The 19515-nt window shown below is 29.7% G+C and overlaps 1 long non-coding RNA gene across 1 annotated transcript in view; it reads left to right on the top strand.

Annotated features, from left to right (window-relative positions):
* Nucleotides 1-19515, top strand: part of LOC140436172 (uncharacterized) — a 100415-nt gene that overhangs the window by 64869 nt on the left and 16031 nt on the right. The window contains exon 2 of the long non-coding RNA XR_011950256.1: nt 5061-5345. This is a non-coding gene — a long non-coding RNA (uncharacterized lncRNA). The remainder of the gene's footprint in view (nt 1-5060; nt 5346-19515) is intronic.

The raw sequence follows: 19515 nt of genomic DNA, 5'->3' as shown, positions 1-19515 counted from the left end.
GTTTTAATGAATTTTAGAGTTTGATGAGATAACTGAAGAAGCTATTATTTTTAGTGTAAAGAGATTAAAACCCAAGAAATGTACAGATAGTCTACCTGCTTACATCCATAAAGGTTGTATCGACTATCTTGTGGAACCATTAAAGGTTGTATTTAATCTAGTTTTAAAAACTAATACCTTTCCTATAAAATTAAAAGTACCATTTCAGTTCCTATTTTTAAATCTGGTAATATAAATGATGCAAAAAATTACAGACCTATTAGTATTTTAAATTCTCTTGCAAAAATATTTGAATCCAATATAACAACTTATTACAACATTGTATCAATTCTTTTAATCAATATCAACATGAATTTCTAGGAGATAGATCAACAATTACAAACCTATGTATATTAACACAAGATGCTACAGATGCCATAAACACTAAAAGGCAAATGGATGTAATCTTTACTGATTGTGCAAAAGCATTTGATAGGGTTGATCATGGTTTTGTTATTAGAAAAATTGGACATATTCCAATATGTACAATATCAAGCGTCAGTAATGTTTCTGAAAACATACATAAGAAATAGAAGCCCAAGTTAGAGTTGCTAATTCTTTCTCAGATGGATATTTGATAACGTCAGGAGTTCCTTAAGGCAGTAACCTCGGGCCACTCTTATTTGCTTGCTTTATAAATGATCTTACTAGATGTCTCAAATTTTCGTCTTCCTTAATGTTTGCAGATGATTTTAAGATGTTTAGAGTTATAGAAAATCAATGTGATTGCCAACTATTACAACTAGACTTAAATGCAGTATCCAATTGGTTTCAGATAAATGGAATGGATCTAAATGTTGAGAAGTGTTTAGTGATGACCTTCACATGTAACAAAAATTTTATAAAAATGACTTATGATATAAGTAATAAATAATTACCAAGAAAATCAGTGTGTAATGGAGTGAATTTTCAACAAAACTTGCAATTCACTAAACATTATCACATTATTACTAATAAGGCTTTTAGAAAATTAGGGTTTGTAATTAGAAACACAAAACATTTTAAGATGACATATAGAATAATTAAATTCTCCTTGGTTAGACCGCACCTCGAGTATGCTCATGCAGAAGTAAATATAGATTTAGTTGAAAAGGTACAAAAAAGATTTTTAAGATACCTATATGCTAGAAAATATAACTCTTATCCTTACTTGGTGTCTTACAGAAGTATGCTTGAAACTTTTAAATTTGTAACACTGAAACAGAGACAAAGAATACAAGCAATGCTGTTTGTACATGCTGTCGTGAATAACTTAAAATATAAAGATTTATTCTCCATTAACTACATAAAGTTCTTTGTACCTAAAATTAACTTAAGGTTAAGTCATTAAGGGCTGTTTGGCTAGCCCATAAACAGCATGATGAGGCAGAATAGAATACTAAAAAATAGCAAAATAGATATCTTTAACACCAACACCAAAGCCATTAGTAGCTTTCTACCTACTTTTATGCGACAATTTTCATCGGTTTTGCTAATCACAATTACTTTATTTTTTTGAAGATTTATTGTCAGTCCCATTGCTTCACTTGCATTATTAACTCTGTCTATAACTCTGTCTATTTATAGTATATTTTGTAATTTTTGTCTTCTATTTTTGTGCTATCAGAAGGATATCGTCTGCATACTTAATATTGTTAATATATTTGCTGTTTATTTTTATATTAATTTCGGCGCCGTCCGTATTATTTGAATTTTTTTTTCGAAAATAATCTAGGTAAGCTTTTTTTAATGTTCTAACCTCTAATTCATTCTCACATGGACCATAAACTTGACTTCAACATTTTGATTTAATTCTCATAAATTGACTGTTTTGCAATGATATTTAATGTAAATTGTTGTTTTTGCATACCAAACTTTTTCTACAATTGATATTTGATTAAGAATGTGTTGTATCTAGTTCAAAATAATTCTAAAATTATCGTTAACGGATAGTTAATATAGATAAGGGAAAAATCTATTTTCTCAGATTCAGATTCAGAAATGTTTACTGCTTTAAATTACAGTAATTGCTTAAAGTAATAGCTTTCCTAATAAAACAAACATTTATTCCCCATAACCATTCGTCGTCTGGGAGTCTTGTTTGAATATGCATTCAAAATTCAAGTTAAAGAGCAATGGAGACATGACACAGCCTTGTTGGACACCAGATTTTTTTTAGATTTTTCCTTCTATCTTCATTTTCTGTAGTTCATACAACAATTTTGTATGCTGGACTCTATCAAAAGCTTTTTGGTGGTCGATGAAATAGAGAAATACTTTTTTCTGTCGATCGAGGCATTTTTGAATGAGTGTTTGAATTGCAAACAACGCCTCTCTTGTTTCCAAGACCTTTCTGAATCCAAACTGAGAGTCACTTATTTCTATTTCACATTTTGTATAAATTAGAATAGAATAGAATCTTTAAGAATATTTTTAGTTAGTGACTCATTAAGGTAATAAAGCTAAGAATTCTAAGCTAAGCCATTCTTTGGTATTTCGACACTGTCATATATCAAAACTTAAAGAAGTGTTGTAGTTTTATGTTGTTATCATTAAACGATTATTAGTCTATATGAACTTTAATTGTATGGAACAGATGGTGAAAGATTTAGAAACTGGGATTGGTAACGAAATATTTGAAAGAATCAGACATTTCCTGTTTGATGAGAGGTTTCATTCAAAATTCAATTGTTTGTTTTATATTCGCCATCCGAACATTTTCCAATTTTTGGAGGTTCTGAAAAATGTTCAAATAGTAGCTATATTAAAGTAAGAAGTAGTTGTATCCCTAAAAGAGTATACTAAAAACCAATACGACTTAAAAGAAATTTCATTGAACATCAAATACGTCTTTTACAGAAAAAACGTATAACTGCTTTTTAGTTTGTAAAAAATATATCAAGAAGACATCAACTTGTATAGTCTGTAAGTTGTAGTTTTTTTAATACATTAATTGTTTATACATTTCTAATTTCTGGTGTATATTATACCTCTTTTCCTCAAAATCCAAGTTTCAGAGGGAAATTCAATATCTTTGAATTTCGTAATGGGCGGGAGCCAGTTCGTGTATGGATTTGGGAGCCAATTCGTGTAGGATTAAAGTGGTTCTATAGAGTTTGGGAGCCAGCTAAGGTGCGCCGATAACGAACATAATTTTTATTTATTACAAATATGATAATGCTTCCATTCCGATAGAAAAAAAGGTTATTAACTCTTTAATGCTCATTATATTTTTTATATATTTTGTTTTGTGAAAATTTGCTAATCATTTTTTATTGGAACGGAAAATTTATTATATTTGTAATAAAGATTTGAGAAAAATTTGCAATTTATTTATCCAATTAGAATAATCTATATACATATATATATATATATATATATATATATATATATATATATATATATATATATATATATATATATATATATATATATATATATATATATATATATATATATATTGTTATGGATCAGTTTATCGATCAGAAATAGAATAAAGAGTTTTTTTATTATTTTAATATACCGAGGGCATATAAGTTAAAATACAACCCTGTACTTATTTGTAATCGTTAGAATAAGCGAAGACATTGTTTCCGTGACGGACTAGTTTTTCCTTGAAGGACTAAGTGAATAGTGAAAGGACAATGGAATTCGTGTAATTATATATTTAAGGAATAAACTTTGTAATTGTATTTTGCGGTGGACATTTTTCGAAAGTAAATAAGAATTAGATTTAGATATGAGATAACAAGAATTTGGAAGCTTATTTCGGTCGAAAAAGGCAAAATTGTTAATGGTTTCTAAAAAGTAATTTGAGTGAAATTAGTTTATTTGTTTTAAATATTATGTTGGAAATTTTCGGAATCGAAAATTAGTGGGAAAGATGAATGCTTATGATTGGTTAAAAAGGAATGATGGGGGATGAGAGAGTTTGAGAAGGTTGTCTGGGGAGATTAAAAAATTATTATGTTACCGGCAGACCAGAAGAGAAGACGTGTTTTTTTCGAGTAGTCAATCTGAGTACCAGTGTTTTCGTGTGTTAGTGAAAAAGGTGGAAGCTGAGAGCAGATCAAAATCGAGAAGATTAATACCTCTTTTGAGTCTGCATAGTCCACGAGATATAATTGAGAAAGAAAGGAGAATTTGTGAATAAAGAGTACCGGTCAAAAGAGGCTTGGGCTTGTGTTTTCGGAGGAGTAGTTTGCTCGTATGCGGTTTGGATCGATGCTGAGAACGGGAAAGATTTGATGGTTAGCCGGACATAATCAATCAAGGAAGGAACTGTGGTTTGATCGAGAGGAGACACCATTGGTGTAAAAAAATAAAGGTCAGTCAAATAATTTGAATGAAAGAAAACTTTAAGACATTCTAAAGATAAAATCAAATATAAGCATACGAACTAAGATTCCAAGTTTTAAAGAGTTATTTTTTTGTGAATAAATTATATTTTTTATATGGTAAATTTTTTAGTAGATATTATTATAAAGCAGATCAATAGATAGTTTGTTAATTAAAATTAAATTTAGAGTATAGGAGTTTGTTGGGAAAGATAATTGCCCACAAAAAGTTATTTATTAACATTCACCGTATTGCTTATTGAAATAAATAATAATTTGTGTGCATATTTATGTTGTTTTAATGTTAGTTCCGTTTCCTGTTTTATCCCGATTATGAGCAACTAGGAGATACTGAACCCACTAGAAGAGATATATAAAGTAAACTGATTAAAGTAAAATTAAAAAGGCACCCTGAGAATTTTAATAGTAATTGAATTGTATGACTCTGCATAAATTAGTGAACTAATTAATTAAATAATTGGATTAATTAAATTAGTCTTAATCAATAATAAGACATCATAAAGCAGATCACAACAATATATATATATATATATATATATATATATATATATATATATATATACTTGCAATATATTGTAAGGAAACACATTTTTGTACTTTTTGAATAAGGAAACAATAATTCTTTGATCATTTTTTACAAATGTATTATAAAATATTGTTTACCCATTTTCAATATTGTTTTAGATGTCTCAACGAACCAATCAATATTCTTCAGTGTCGTTCCAGCTGCGATCCTGTCCTGTAACTTACTCCGGATCATAATATAGATAAGTTAAAGGATATGAAATGTTATATGCAAAGGATGAGGAAGTTTGGAATTAATTTCATTAGAAAGTTTCCTAATTTAATCTGTCATGTGCCAAGAGTTTGCCAAAGAAAAATACAACTGGTATTACACGACCAGAGCGTTCTAATTACTTACTTGCCAGAGTCCAAATTGATAATCAAGGAGGATGTTCACTGATTCAGGTAATTTGGTGATATATGTCACAGTAAAGTTTCTTAAGGCGCTGAAATTAAAGTGTTAGTGGTTGGGAAAGATGTAATTGAATAAAACGGACAGCTCAGGGGAGTTTTCCTTATCGGTAATTATTAAACGGTTTCCAATATTAATTAACCCTCTACGACCTTATAGCCTGAGAATCTGATGAGGTAAAAGTAAATTAAACATTGATACATTTTAATTTAAAGTTCATAACATATTAATCAACTTTTTAGTTGTCCTGTAGAAAATTTTCTTAATCGACTAATCAATTAAGTCAGTTCATGAGTTAACAAAATATACATCTTTCATAAAAACAGTTTACAGTCAGTTATTGTTTATTTATTTATTTATTATTGTAGTTAACTAGAGATTTATCAAGTAAATTCAATGTTCTTCCTTTTTCTTTATAACATGCCGTACATGCCCTTGTCTTAATAGACATTAGGTAAATATTTGGCAAAAAAACGGGTGTGGCAGTCCAGCCGTTACAAATTTATTTGGGAGTCAATCTGCACAATCATTACATATGTATTGCTATAGGTAAGACATAGCAGAAAGAGAAACGTAATTAATAACAACTTACTAACAATTAATAAACAACTTTTGACCTGTAATAAGTAAATGAAGGATTGAATCCATATTTTGATGAAAATGTATATTTTTATTTTCATATATGTATGAAAGGAGTTGAATGCAAAAATGTTTTTACACATACTCTGCAGTAAAATTCATTGTTTATTTTGTTATTAATATAATAATACAATACAAATTAAAATTCAATATTTATCAGTATTTAAAAATGACAAGTTTGAGCTCAAATTCTACCCAGAGATTATCTTCCATTGTTTTTTTGTATTAACCATTTATTTCATTATTAACTTTAATTATTTCATTATGTGTTTACTTAACTAATTTTTTTATATTTCATCTTGCGTTATTAACTCTGGCTATTATCCCTTCAGGATAATAGACCGTTTCAATTGTTTAACTTGGCTTGTTCCCATTTATATATTATTTTGTTTGTATTTGAATTTAGAGTTGTTTAACAATATTGTTGGTCATATTGTAGGTAAGTTTGATATATTTACTTGGCTATACGTTCTTCCAACGTTAGCATTATTTTGTTTAAGGTTGTTTTTAACCTAGATGTAGGTTGTACACTCTATATCAGAGTTATTCTGTATAATTTTCAACTTTTTATTATAGTTGTTTTCAACCTTTTTTTTTAAATATTATATTGTGAAATTTCATCTACTTTTTGGTAACTTAGAGATTGTCAAAATCTAAGAAGTTATATTTAATAAACTTGAACTTGTTTTGCATATAATTTTTTTATTAATATTTCCTTACCTTTTTACATTTACAGCATTTTTGTTTATTAAATCAACTTTAATTAATATTAGCAGTATACGATACCTGGAAGAGTGACCGTTACTCTTTTTAGAGTAGTATCCCTCTTCTGGCGCCCTCAATTTGTTTTCTTTGTTAATTTTCATTATATCTATTTATTTTTCATATCTTCTTTTCTATCCATCATACATATTTTCCTGATTTACTGTCTTTAAAAGGCATGCAAATTGGCCGTATCCATCCTTGAGTTTCTAGTGGTCATTCTCTTGCCTACATTGCTAGCCTAGCCACATTCCGTTCAATATTTTTTTCATACTTCTTTACTTAATTGTTACCTATTTTATCCCATATATATAGACCACTCTTCTTCTACCTCTCTCCTCCTACACACCCCAGTATTTTGCTACAATACTGACTACTATACTACCGAGGACATGACACAAACGTATTTCAAAATTAACAGTTCTGAATCATACAGTGATTTATTGAGATTATTATTTTGAAATACAAAAGACTAATATAATTATGAACATTTAATAAATAATACAAAACATATCACATAAATAATAATATTAATGAATATTTTATTATATATATAATATTAAATTATATATACAAAAGGAACATTTTTATATTCGAGAGAGGAAGAGAGAGAAAATATATCTTCTGTCTCTCTCTTACTCATTATCTTATATATGTAATGATTTCACAGATTCACTCCCATACAAATTTCCAACGTGGAGCGCGCGTATAGAAGTATAACTTCAAAAATTAAACAACTGCCATTTTATGATAATATGCTTAAAACTATGACTACATAAATATTCGATAATATCTATGTTGCACCAGTTTTAAGTAGAGAGTGAATCATTGAATGTTTTATACAGGGAAAGAAACAATAATAAATTGTAATAAAAATTCCAGTTTTTTTTTGTCTTTTACATTTCTATTTCCGATCCAGAAAATCTGGCCTAGACCCTAGAAGCATCAACCTTGTATACACTTCTAAAGCTAAAAGTTTTGAAAGGTGTTGTCATACACTCGATTTGTTATTAAATAAGGCCCCATTTTTTCACTATTTACTATATTTTTATTTCAAAACTATTGGTACATCTTTCCATTGGAATCTTTGCTCATTTTTCCAAGCATATGTAAATATCTAGAGATCTACCAAATTTTCCATTGTTAATGTGAGATTCATGCTCGTTTATCCTAATGCGTAATAGTCTTGAAGGTTTGCCCAGATAAAATTGTCAACGCAAGGTATTTTATAAATGCAGTTTTTTTATTTTTATTGTACATTTTTAGGTTTGATTGGGATGGATTTTGGTTATATTTTTTAATTTATTTGATAAGCCTTTTATGGATGGTACTGTTGTTTTTTTGATTGATACTGTCTTTTAGAATCCACTCCTGGAAGTGTTGTACTGTGTCAAAAAGCCTCCCTGTTTTGTGCCAAAAGCCACTTAATTTGGTAAGACATACCGTATAGTCACTCATTTCTTTTAAAATGATTCTCGCGATATTATTTTTACGAGGGTTTTACAAATTTTCTGCAGTAACACAAAATTCCGTTAGATATTTATTTTGAACTATTTTATAACAAAGTTTCACATGTTGTCATTTTTAATCTGAAGCAAGATGTAATACCACTCTGTTTATCAAGAGACTCCTTTTATTTAATTTGATAAGTTATGTTATAATTATCGTTAATATCTGTTCTTTATTTTTGTATTCCTCGCTACTTCGCATATCCGAATCGTATTGTTATTATATTACAGAGTTCTTATCCCGACTCTTTCTCCACGAATGTTCACAAATATTATTATTAAATTCGATCAGTGCTATAAAAATCTTTGCAACGGTAATAATGTCTAACGATGCTCTATAACTTCTAACCTGCCAACTCCGCTTATCCAAGAACAGTGATAAACTATTTGTGAACTTCAAAAGTCAGACTGAGTAATAAATATGGTGGAAACTGGTACTTTTCACTCTTTATTTAGATAAAAGATGATAAGAATGGTTACTGCAGAATTATTACTTATTATTTACATTTTATTTAATAGACACAAATTTAGTTTTATATTTAATATATTAAAATTACATTTAGTTACGGTAAAACATAGTAAAACTGCCGTTCAAATTTCGTAAAAATCGATTTATTGTTCTCATAATAATTTTGTAATCTAAATTTGTTTTTACATTCAATTTTTGTAAAATCTTACACAACAAAAACTTGCCCAATTTGAAGTATGTAAATTTTTTAACTTATAAAAACGTACTTGACCTATTTAAAACACTTTATGGAATTTAAATCGAATTATTTGGATGGTCTCAGGAATGTTTTAAAATTTTAAACAATATTCTGGTTTATAAATAAATAAAATATCTTGGTAACTATTAGCTTAATTTAAGTTTAGGAAACATTGTTGAAAAAAGACTCGGAAAGACGTTTCTTATAAAAGAAAAACAATTGAATTACGAGCAGTGGTTCCTGAGATACAACCGATCAAAGTTGACCGGCATTTGCGACAAGTTATAAACAATAGGATGATAATTTTTAAACCTTTTCCTTTTTCTTTTGGAGCACTTTCTCTGTAAAAACTTTATATCCTCAAAATATTTATAACATATATGTATTATAATAATAAAAACCATCGATGTTGCCCGTAAAAAATACCAAAAAAGTTATGCTGAAGCAAATTGAATTTCAAATATCAAAATTGGGATGTGTAAAAAAATGTTTTTCCTCAGCTTCCAATGAAGAAATTTTTTTTTTTTTTTTAATTCGACATGACTTTTATAAAGCCATCTATATAACGCTTTCTCAAGTACCGGAGATGCTTTAGTTTTGTTATAAATAAATAAATTTAATTAATTTTGGGACCCTAAAAAATATGCAAAACATGTACTATTAATACCCTCCGGCTTGTCCGTCAAACCACCATCCCCCGTAGAAGAAAAAGAGAAAAAATCGATTTACCAATTTGTGCGTCGTAGAAAAAAATATTTGAATAAAAAAATAAAGCTGACAATTAAAAAAAATATTTATAAGCACTTTTTGTGTATAATAAACCGTTCTCTCAAAAATATCGCTAGAAGCGACGCGTCTATGCGCACGAAATCAATTTTAAATAAAATTTGTATCAATTCGACGGTAAAAATTCGATATCTTCTGATCAGAGTGTCCTATCTACAAATAATATCAAAATGTATTTTAAAGGTAAAAAGTGCAGCTTTTTTATGTAATTTTTTTGCAATTTGTGCCAATTAAAGTAAGTTTCTATATAAGTGTTAAATAAATAAACTTTGCGCGATTTTTGCCATTTTTTACGATTCTCATGAGATCATTGAAGTTTATCACTTTTCCATTAACCGATCACCATGAAATTTCTATTGTTAAAGCCCAATCTTCAAAACCTATTGCATTAAATTTCGGTTTTGATTTTTGGCAACAAATGTGAGGCATTTGAAATATGCCTAAAAACGCGCACATTCAACTTTCACATTATAAACAATCTAAAGCATTTAAAGCTGTTTTTTTTTCTATTACGCAAGTACGTTTTTCTAAACTACACTACTATAGCTTCAAATTTTATCCAATGCCGTCTTCATGGAAGAATTTTTTCCGTGATGTACAATCGTTTGTAATTTGAATGTTTAAATTCAGGGTTTTTTAGGCGTATTTGAAATGTCTCACATTTGATGCCAAAAATCAAAACCGAAAATTCATGCCAAAAGTTATGAAGATTGGGCTTTATCAATGGAAATTCCATAATGACCGGTTATTGTAATAGTGATAAATTTTAAGAATTTCATGAGAATCGTAAAAAAATGGCAAAAATAGCACATCGTTTATTTATTTTTAACACTTTTATAGAAACTGACTTTAATTGCGGCAAAATGCATACCTGGTAAAAGAAAGCTGCACTGTTCACCTTTAAAACGCTTTTAGATTTTTGTCAGTAGAACACTCTGATTAAAAGATATCGAATTTTTACCGTCGAATTAATACAAAATTTATTTAAAATTGATTTCGCTTGCGTAGATGCGTAGCTTTAAGCGATAGTTTTGAGAGAACGCGAACGGTTTTTTTTACATAAAAAGTGCTCATAAACATTTTTTTCTTCAAACGTCAAATAATGATGACATTATTTATCTAACGTGATCCTGTCAAAGTTTGATGTCTCCGCCGGCAGCAGTTTTTTTTTCCCATTTCTTTACGGCGGAGGGAAAAATGTTGTCAAGACAACAATATGAAATATGTCACAAAGCAACAATACAAATGTCATTCTTCTTCTTCAAGTGCCATCTCCGCGGCGGAGGTCGGCAATCATCATAGCTATTCGGACTTTTGAGACGGCTGCTCTGAAAAGTTCATTTGATGTACATCCGTACCACTCTCTCAGGTTGCGCAGCCATGACATTCTACGCCTCCCTATGCTTCTCTTTCCTTGGATCTTTCCCTGCATAATCAGTTGGAGCAAGGTGTATTTCTCTCCACGTGTAATATGTCCGAGATATTCTAATTTTCTTGTTTTTATTGAATTTAAAATTTCCATTTCTTTGTTCATCCTTCCCAGAACCTCTTTGTTTGTGACGTGTCAAATGTCATTAACAACAATTAAACATCATTTTTATTTATAGTAATATTAAAAGCACAATTAGTTAATGAGGCATTTTCAAAATTGAAACCGTGCAAAAATGTTCCCGACTCTTGATACGCATTGGTAATTGTTGATGATACTGATGGTCGACAACAACTTTCAGCAATCATTCCCGATGTTGGCGAATCATGAGGGTTTAAAATTTTTTGAGCATTATCGTTCTTATCGGACTTGGAGGGCCCCAAACGTGCTACTGCATCATTAGCCGCGGACTCAATTTCGTTTAGGTTTTCCATTTTCACACTAAATTTGCGCTTGCGGTTGCAACAACAATAAGCTGTCTTTAATAATTGCAAACAACTGTCAAACAACTGTAACCAGGGAGACGCAAATTCCACCGACGACTTAAATATTTTAATTTCTAACATCTAGACGACTTTGATAGTTGTCACAGTTAATTTCGAGTAAAAATATGAATTGTACTATACTGTACTATACTGTAGCGTATGAATTGTACTATTTATGGTTGAAAATTGCTACGTTTGAAGAAAAAATAGTATACTTTATTCGGCAAAGAAGCGACTTTTCTTGACTTGCCCTCTATTACGCACCTCACTTCGTTCGGCGCGTAATATCGGGCGCGTCAAGAAAAGTCATGCTTCTCCGCCTCATAAAGTAATATACTATTGTTTAAATTGTATCAGCTACATTTTTTATTTGAAATATTTTTTTTACGACGTACAGATTTTTGGTAATTAATTTTTTCCGTTTTTCTACTACGAGTGGTGGTGGTTTTAGGGGGAAGCCGGGGAGTAGGAATAGTAAACTTTTTTGCATATCTTTTTAGGACCCAAAATTAACATTCTCAAAAAAAAGTTAGCTTGTTCGTAGGATCCTTAAAGGTTCAGTGGCATTTTCGTCTAACTACTGGAGTATAAGTAATTTATTTATTTATAACAAAACTAAAGCATCTCCGGTATGCATTTTTTAGATGGCTTTATTCGAGGTACATTTGATTAAAAATGAAGAAAATTGCTTCATTGGAAGTCGAGCAAATACATTTTGTACGTATACGATTTTGATATTTAAAATTCAATTTGCTTCAATCTAATTTTTTCGGTATTTTTCACGTGCAATACCGATGGTTTTTATTAATATAATATATGCTATAAATATCTTAAAGATATAAAAAATTTCATCGAGAAAGAGCTCCGAAAGATTATCATCCTATTCTCCCTTATAACTTTGTTGCAAATGCCAGTCAATTTTGACCGGTTGTATCATAGGAAGCATTGCTCGTAATTCAACTTTTCTTTTATTAAAGAAACATCTAACTAATTTCTCCCACGCCGTTTTTTGAATTTAATTTAAGCCAATAAATTACCGAAATATCCTATTTGTCTAAAAAGTAAAAAATTGTTTATAATTTTAAAACATTCTTTAGACCATCCAAATAATCCGATTTTAAAACCATAAAGTACATTAGATAGGCTAAGTACTTTTCCCTTGTAGCTCATTTTTCTTTCCTTATATATAGTGTTGAGTATTTTTTTTTGTCTTTTTTCATCTTTCCTAGTGTTTCCGTTGTTATGTGTTTTGTCCATAATATTTTCCACATTCTTCTAGAATCCGATATCTCCGTTTGATTGATTTGTTGATGCAAAGTTCAATTGAGTATGGTGTTATTGCAAATTACAACTCGTATCAGGTACAAGTTACAACTCGTATACAACTAAAGGTACAACTTATCAAATATTTGCTTATAACAAACAGCACCCTTGCATTTTAGGTTTTGGGATAAAATAGTAACGCCATTACTATCTAACTGTGTACCCAACAAATAGCACTCCTATCCCAACAATATTTTTCCAGTACATTGCTTGTTGTGCGAAAGTCTATGACAAGTTTCCACCTCCAAGTTTCTTTGTCCCTAGAACAAAGGCCTTCTATCAGATGTTGTTTGTAGTACTGCCTCTTCCACTTGTACCACACCTTTGCTGTTGATTTTTCACGAATTACTTCCCGTATCTTTTTCCTCAAACTTTTCCAGCGCTCTACTTTTGAATACTTTTGCCAAATTATTATCTTTTAACTTCCACCACTTTATTTTCTGATGTTCTACTTGCTTTCCTCGCATTTATCTCCGTATTCACTAACACTAGTCGGTGTTAACTAGCTCGACACTCGCCTTTATCACTTTACGCTTGGTAATCTGTCTAGCTGCATTCATCTACACAGCAAAAAATTAATCTGACTTTCCCTTTCCTCGTTACTATAGGTCTTTACTCTTCATTAAAATGTATTAATCATGATGCCAAATTCCATGTTACTCCAAAGTAAATTTAACTATTTCCTTCATTGTTTCTTATTCCTATTCCCAACCTCCATGAACTCTTTATATTCCCGTTCTTTTTTTTTACGAATATATCTATTTAAATTATCTTCAATCAAACACTGTTGGTATACACGAATTTCGTGCATCTCGCATCAAGGGCACTTCAAAATTATTCCTTTTCCTGTTCTTCACACCCTACCTGTGGGAGGTAGCCACATATGATGTTTATATTGGTATCGAATGGTTTTAGTTGGCCCCTTAATATTCTATCTGGTTACAGTTACTAGATGTTCCTTCCATTCATTGTTCAAAATAGCACAAACTAAATTTCTACCATGACTATGTTGTAACTATAATCCCCATTAGAAGAAAACTTCTTCTAAGTTCAAAATAGGGATAATAGATATAGAAGAAATACTTGGTGATGAGTTTAATAATATGGACGACAGATATAGAAGAAATATTTGGTGATGAGCCAAGTTCCCAAAATTACTTCAAAAAGTTCGTGTCAGATAAACTATATTCTTTTAATTCCATCCTATTCCAATACTTTAGCAAGGTTTTAGATTTAGATTTTTTCTCTTTGGAATGGTATTTACTTCCAAATTTTCTAATTTTGGTATTCACGTAAATCAAAATCCACAATGAAAATGAAATTTCCGTGGTTGGGTATACCATGAATCACAAAAGTTCTTTTAATAAATCTTTTATAAAAGGTATATAATTAAAAATAGCCTTTCGGGCTACATCACAGCACATTATCGGACATTTTTTTCTACAGCGTACATATTCTTGGTAAATCGATTTTTTTCGTTTTTCCCCTCTACGAGGAATATTTCAGGAAGAATCCCAGTGATAGGAGTGGTAAACTTTTTTACTTATTTTTTTGAGGTTTCAAAATTGACATTCTTGGCAAAATTTAGCATGTTTGTATGATTTTTAGAGGTTTAGCGGCATTTTCGTCTCTGACGACTGGGGAAGAGCTTTTAAGATTACGGAAAGAGGGTTTAAAAGCTTTCGTTTAGAATTAAAGTTGGCGCCTTCTTTTAGCCAGTCCGGTCTTGAGTTTTGTAATGGGTCTTGATTTCTGTAAAATAATGAATTTTTCATTAAATAATTGATGTGGTAACAAAATGTTAGCAATATTCTATGCATTGTTCTACTTTACGATTCATTACGTCATCCTTTAAAAATTATTTCTCATGCATCGGCAAATTTAACCAATAGAAATAATTTCTATTGAATAAATTTATTATTATAGATATTTATAAAAAAACATATTTATATTTATCTGAAAGATATTGTAAATTGCTGGATCGTTATTCAATATAACTATGTTTTATCGCAAAAGATCGTCAGGTAAAAAAAGCTTTATTTTTCTTGTTTAACATTTTTCGCATCAAGTTTTCTAATGATCGGTGTTCGCCCACATCAGTTTGGACCTGCTTTTAGTCCTTCACTTTCGGATCTTTGTATTTTTCTCGTTTGATAACAATAGTATATTGTTTTATTGGGAGTAAAAATGATACTTTTTGTGGCGAGGCTGTACGTCAAGCCGAGTCACAAAAAGTCATTTTTACTCCGAATAGAACATACTTTTTTTTCAAACGTCGCAAATAATTTTTATGTTACAATGGTTACTTTTACTGATAGTCACTTTAACAAATTAGAAAAATCACCGATTTTTGCGCTACTCGTTAGGTTTTGTGATCGTTTGTGATTATTGTTGTCCAAAAGTACGAGTATTATGTCTGATTCCGAAGATCTCACGGCATCGCGTATTTCTCCAGATATTTTGTGTACTACAAAGACTGTAACCGAAGGATTGTTGCTCCAACAATTGAAGTCCACTGCGGTTTAAGAAGCTTTTCAGCTTTTGAGCTTTTGACTTTTACACTTTTGTACCAAGGCGTAAAAATGCTTCACTTTTATGTCTGGACGTAAAGGTAACATTTTTATATAATTTAGTAAATCTATATTCAAAATTCCTTAGAATAACTTTCAAAATTTAATTAAATTGACTACAAATATCCAAAAATTTGTAAACTAAAAAAACTTTAATTCTTTCACTTTATACAAAGCGGGAAACCTATATTGAAAACTACTTTTATCATTGTACTTAATAATATTCTATATAGTCACACACAGTTCATTAAGCCTTTTTTTATTAAATAATTTTTTATTGAATTTTGAAATAGTGAAAAATTTTAAAATTCACAGCGAAATTTTTGCGTAAAACATTGTGTTACATAACTGTATTACATAAATGTGAGAAAAATATTCCGAATCTTTTATTTAGTTATCTTTCACGTATAGTTGTACTACGCACGAAATTTCGCTGAAAAATCGACAGTGAAAAGCGAGAATAATATTAAAGGAGAAATACGTAGAGACATAACTAAAACTGAACACAATCATATTTATCATCTTCCAGCCTATCGCGTTTACTGCCGAACATAAGCTTCCTTTATACGCACACAGGAATTTATATTTCGAGGCAAAAACAAATTTTTAGGGTCTTTCTTTTGGAATATGTATAATAATAGTTGAAAACTTACATTATGACATGTATATACGTCATGTGTATATATCTGTATGACATGTGTATATGAATTAATTACTATTTAAATGGGAATAAGCCACAATTAAAGGTTAAAATACGTTTATTGACATTTCAATTTCCACTTCGGAAATCGTTCTCAAAATACAAACATTGGTAAATTAAACAAATTTTGATTTTTGTTACTTAGTGAAAAATTCTTCTAATAATTTAATTTTATCTGACTCATCTATATTGACAATTCAGACATACATTATACATTTTAAAGTAAACGACTTTAAAATGATATTGCCAATATTGTTGAGTTGCGTTCCTGGGACGACTTTACTTATAAGATAGTTCATTCGATTACATGAAATCAACTTTAACTTGAGAATATCCGTCAGAAAAGATCATAACATGTAATTCGTCTTTAAAAAGACAAATACATGCCATGATGACAGTAAAATTCTCCTGTTAGTGATTCCATAGTAAATTATGAGGGAAAAACCAGGAAAAAACCTCATAATACTATCCCGACATGGTAAGTATTTGATCGTGCATTTAGTTTACCTTCAATAAACACCAAATTCCGATTTTATATGTTTGTTATTTAAAAAAAATAAATGATGTATTCTCTATATGTTACTGACTTACCAATACTGGTATTTTCCTTTTAATAACTTCCTCTTTCAATATGGGTAACCAGATCCTACTACATTCTAGGATCCCCTACATCAAGGATAGGAAATAAATTCAACATTTCAACAACATTCAAAACAACAAACACGTTGAGATCTATTTTGTCCAAAACCAAACCTAACAATGAACAAGAAAGGACAAGGAATTGCATTTATAAAATACCTTGTGAATGCGATCAGTTTTATTTAGGTGAAACATCAAGGCCATTAAATGTTTGAATAAGTGAACATCAATCCTATATTAAAAATAGAGAATTTGATAGATCTCAAATATGTAAACACGCATGGGATAATGAACATAGGGTTCAATGGAATGATTCAAATATAGTCCTAAAAGAAACGGATGGTAAAAAGAGAAAAATCAAAGAAGCAGCTCTAATTATGCTAAATGAGACCAACTGTGTCGCGAATTCTTCGGCAGAATGTAGTAGGATCTGGTTACCCATATTGAAAGAGGAAGTTATTAAAAGGAAACTACCAGTATTGGTAAGTCAGTAACATATAGAGAATACATCATTTATGTTTTTTAAATAACAAACATATAAAATCGGAATTTGGTGTTTATTAAAGGTAAACTAAATGCACGATCAAATACTTACCATGTCGGAATAGTATTATGAGGTTTTTTCCTGGTTTTTCCCTCATAATTTACTATGGAATCGCTAACAGGAGAATTTTACTGTCATCATGGCATGTATTTGTCTTTTTAAAGACGAATTACATGTTATGATCTTTTCTGACGGATATTCTCAAGTTAAAGTTGATTTCATGTAATCGAATGAACTATCTTATAAGTAAAGTCGTCCCAGGAACGCAACTCAACAATATTGGCAATATCATTTTAAAGTCGTCTACTTTAAAATGTATAATGTATGTCTGAATTGTCAATATAGATGAGTCAGATAAAATTAAATTATAAGAAGAATTTTTCACTAAGTAACAAAAAACAAAATTTGTTTAATTTACTAATGTTTGTATTTTGAGAACGATTTCCGAAGTGGAAATTGAAACGTCAATAAACGTATTTTAACCTTTAATTGTGGCTTATTCCCATTTAAATAGTAATTAATTTAAAATGCCACAAGAAAATAGCTTCAGAACAATATGTGTATATGAAGTTGTAGAACTGAACCTGATAATAGGCAATATAGCGGTAAATAAAAAACCATTTTTTTTATTTAGGATACAGCAAAAAAAGCAACAAAAAATAGATTGATTTTGCAATTATCATAATACGAAATGTAGCTTTCCCAAACGCAAACCAGTATCTTTAAAAATAGTAAAGTTGTACCGCAAACATTAACAGGGATTTATTTTAACAAAATAATTGAATATATCGATATATTAACGCGGGTACACGTAAACTCATCACCAATTACCATAAATACCCTCGTACATAGTACAAACTCATCACCGCCATAAAAGTAGGGTTTTCAAAATAGACCCTAAGAGATCGGTAAACTGATCACTGGCGTACCTGCACCCCGGATCAGGTATAGACTATAAAATCCTTGCAAACGGCTAGTTGCTGGTAATTTCACAGAATAATCCAAATCCAGATGTCTTAAATGCAACTGCAATTTATTGGTTTTTTATTTTATGAGTCCACAAAATTCTATTAATAGCTACCTAAAATCATGCGAAAAGAAAAATTTCTCTTCATTTGCCCTTGTTTCTTCAACATGGATAGTGAACTGCTAATTGATTACGTTTATTATTACGAATAATTTCAAATTTCAATTGCGAAAGACTCTAAAAAAATCGAATTGCCTTTTGTGGACTTGTGCGACGAAAGGGTGTAAGGCTAAATGTCATACAACTGGTGAGTAAAAATTTTATACCGTTTTTGTTTAGTTGTTTCGCACTGGTTTTCGCGAATCATCCTGATAAAACAGAAAAAAATCAGCGTAATTAAGTTCTTTAAGTTAACTGTAGAAGATGTTTCTTGTAGGTAAGGCATAATATTACTTTGTTGCTGTAAATTGCCTTTTCTGATATTTATTACATTTTGAGATTACATTTTGATTAAATTGTTAAAATCACATTTATATATATATATATATATATATATATATATATATATATATATATATAGGGTATCCAATTAAGTCAGCACCATATGTGAAACCTTTTTATTTTTAGTTTTATGAATTTGAAATAATTATGTTACATAAAAAGTTTTGAATTATCTAAAACCTAGAATACAATGATCAGATATTCAATTTTTTTAGTTGTATACGCGGTTAAAAAAAAATGAATTGTGGATATTCTCAAGTCTTAATAAAATTCATGTTGTTTACCGAACCGCCTAAATGACTGAAGAATACTAATATCTGATTCTGATGATTGAAGTTCTAAATCATTCAGAACTAGAGATTAAATTTTTTTTCATAAAACTAAAAATAAAAAATTTTTTCATATGGTACCGACTTAATTGGACTCCTTATATATATATATATATATATATATATATATATATATATATATATATATATATATATATACTGAAAAAGCGATAAACGCTTGTAGTCAACGCTGATCAGTTAGACTACAAAACACGACTATTTGGGTGTGCAGCCGAAGATAGGACAAATAAGTACTCTTTTTAGTCTACCAAGC

The sequence above is a fragment of the Diabrotica undecimpunctata genome, chromosome 3, assembly GCF_040954645.1.
Source record: "Diabrotica undecimpunctata isolate CICGRU chromosome 3, icDiaUnde3, whole genome shotgun sequence".
In the NCBI taxonomy this organism is placed as follows: Eukaryota; Metazoa; Arthropoda; class Insecta; order Coleoptera; family Chrysomelidae; genus Diabrotica; species Diabrotica undecimpunctata.
This window is presented reverse-complemented; position numbering and strand designations above follow the sequence as displayed.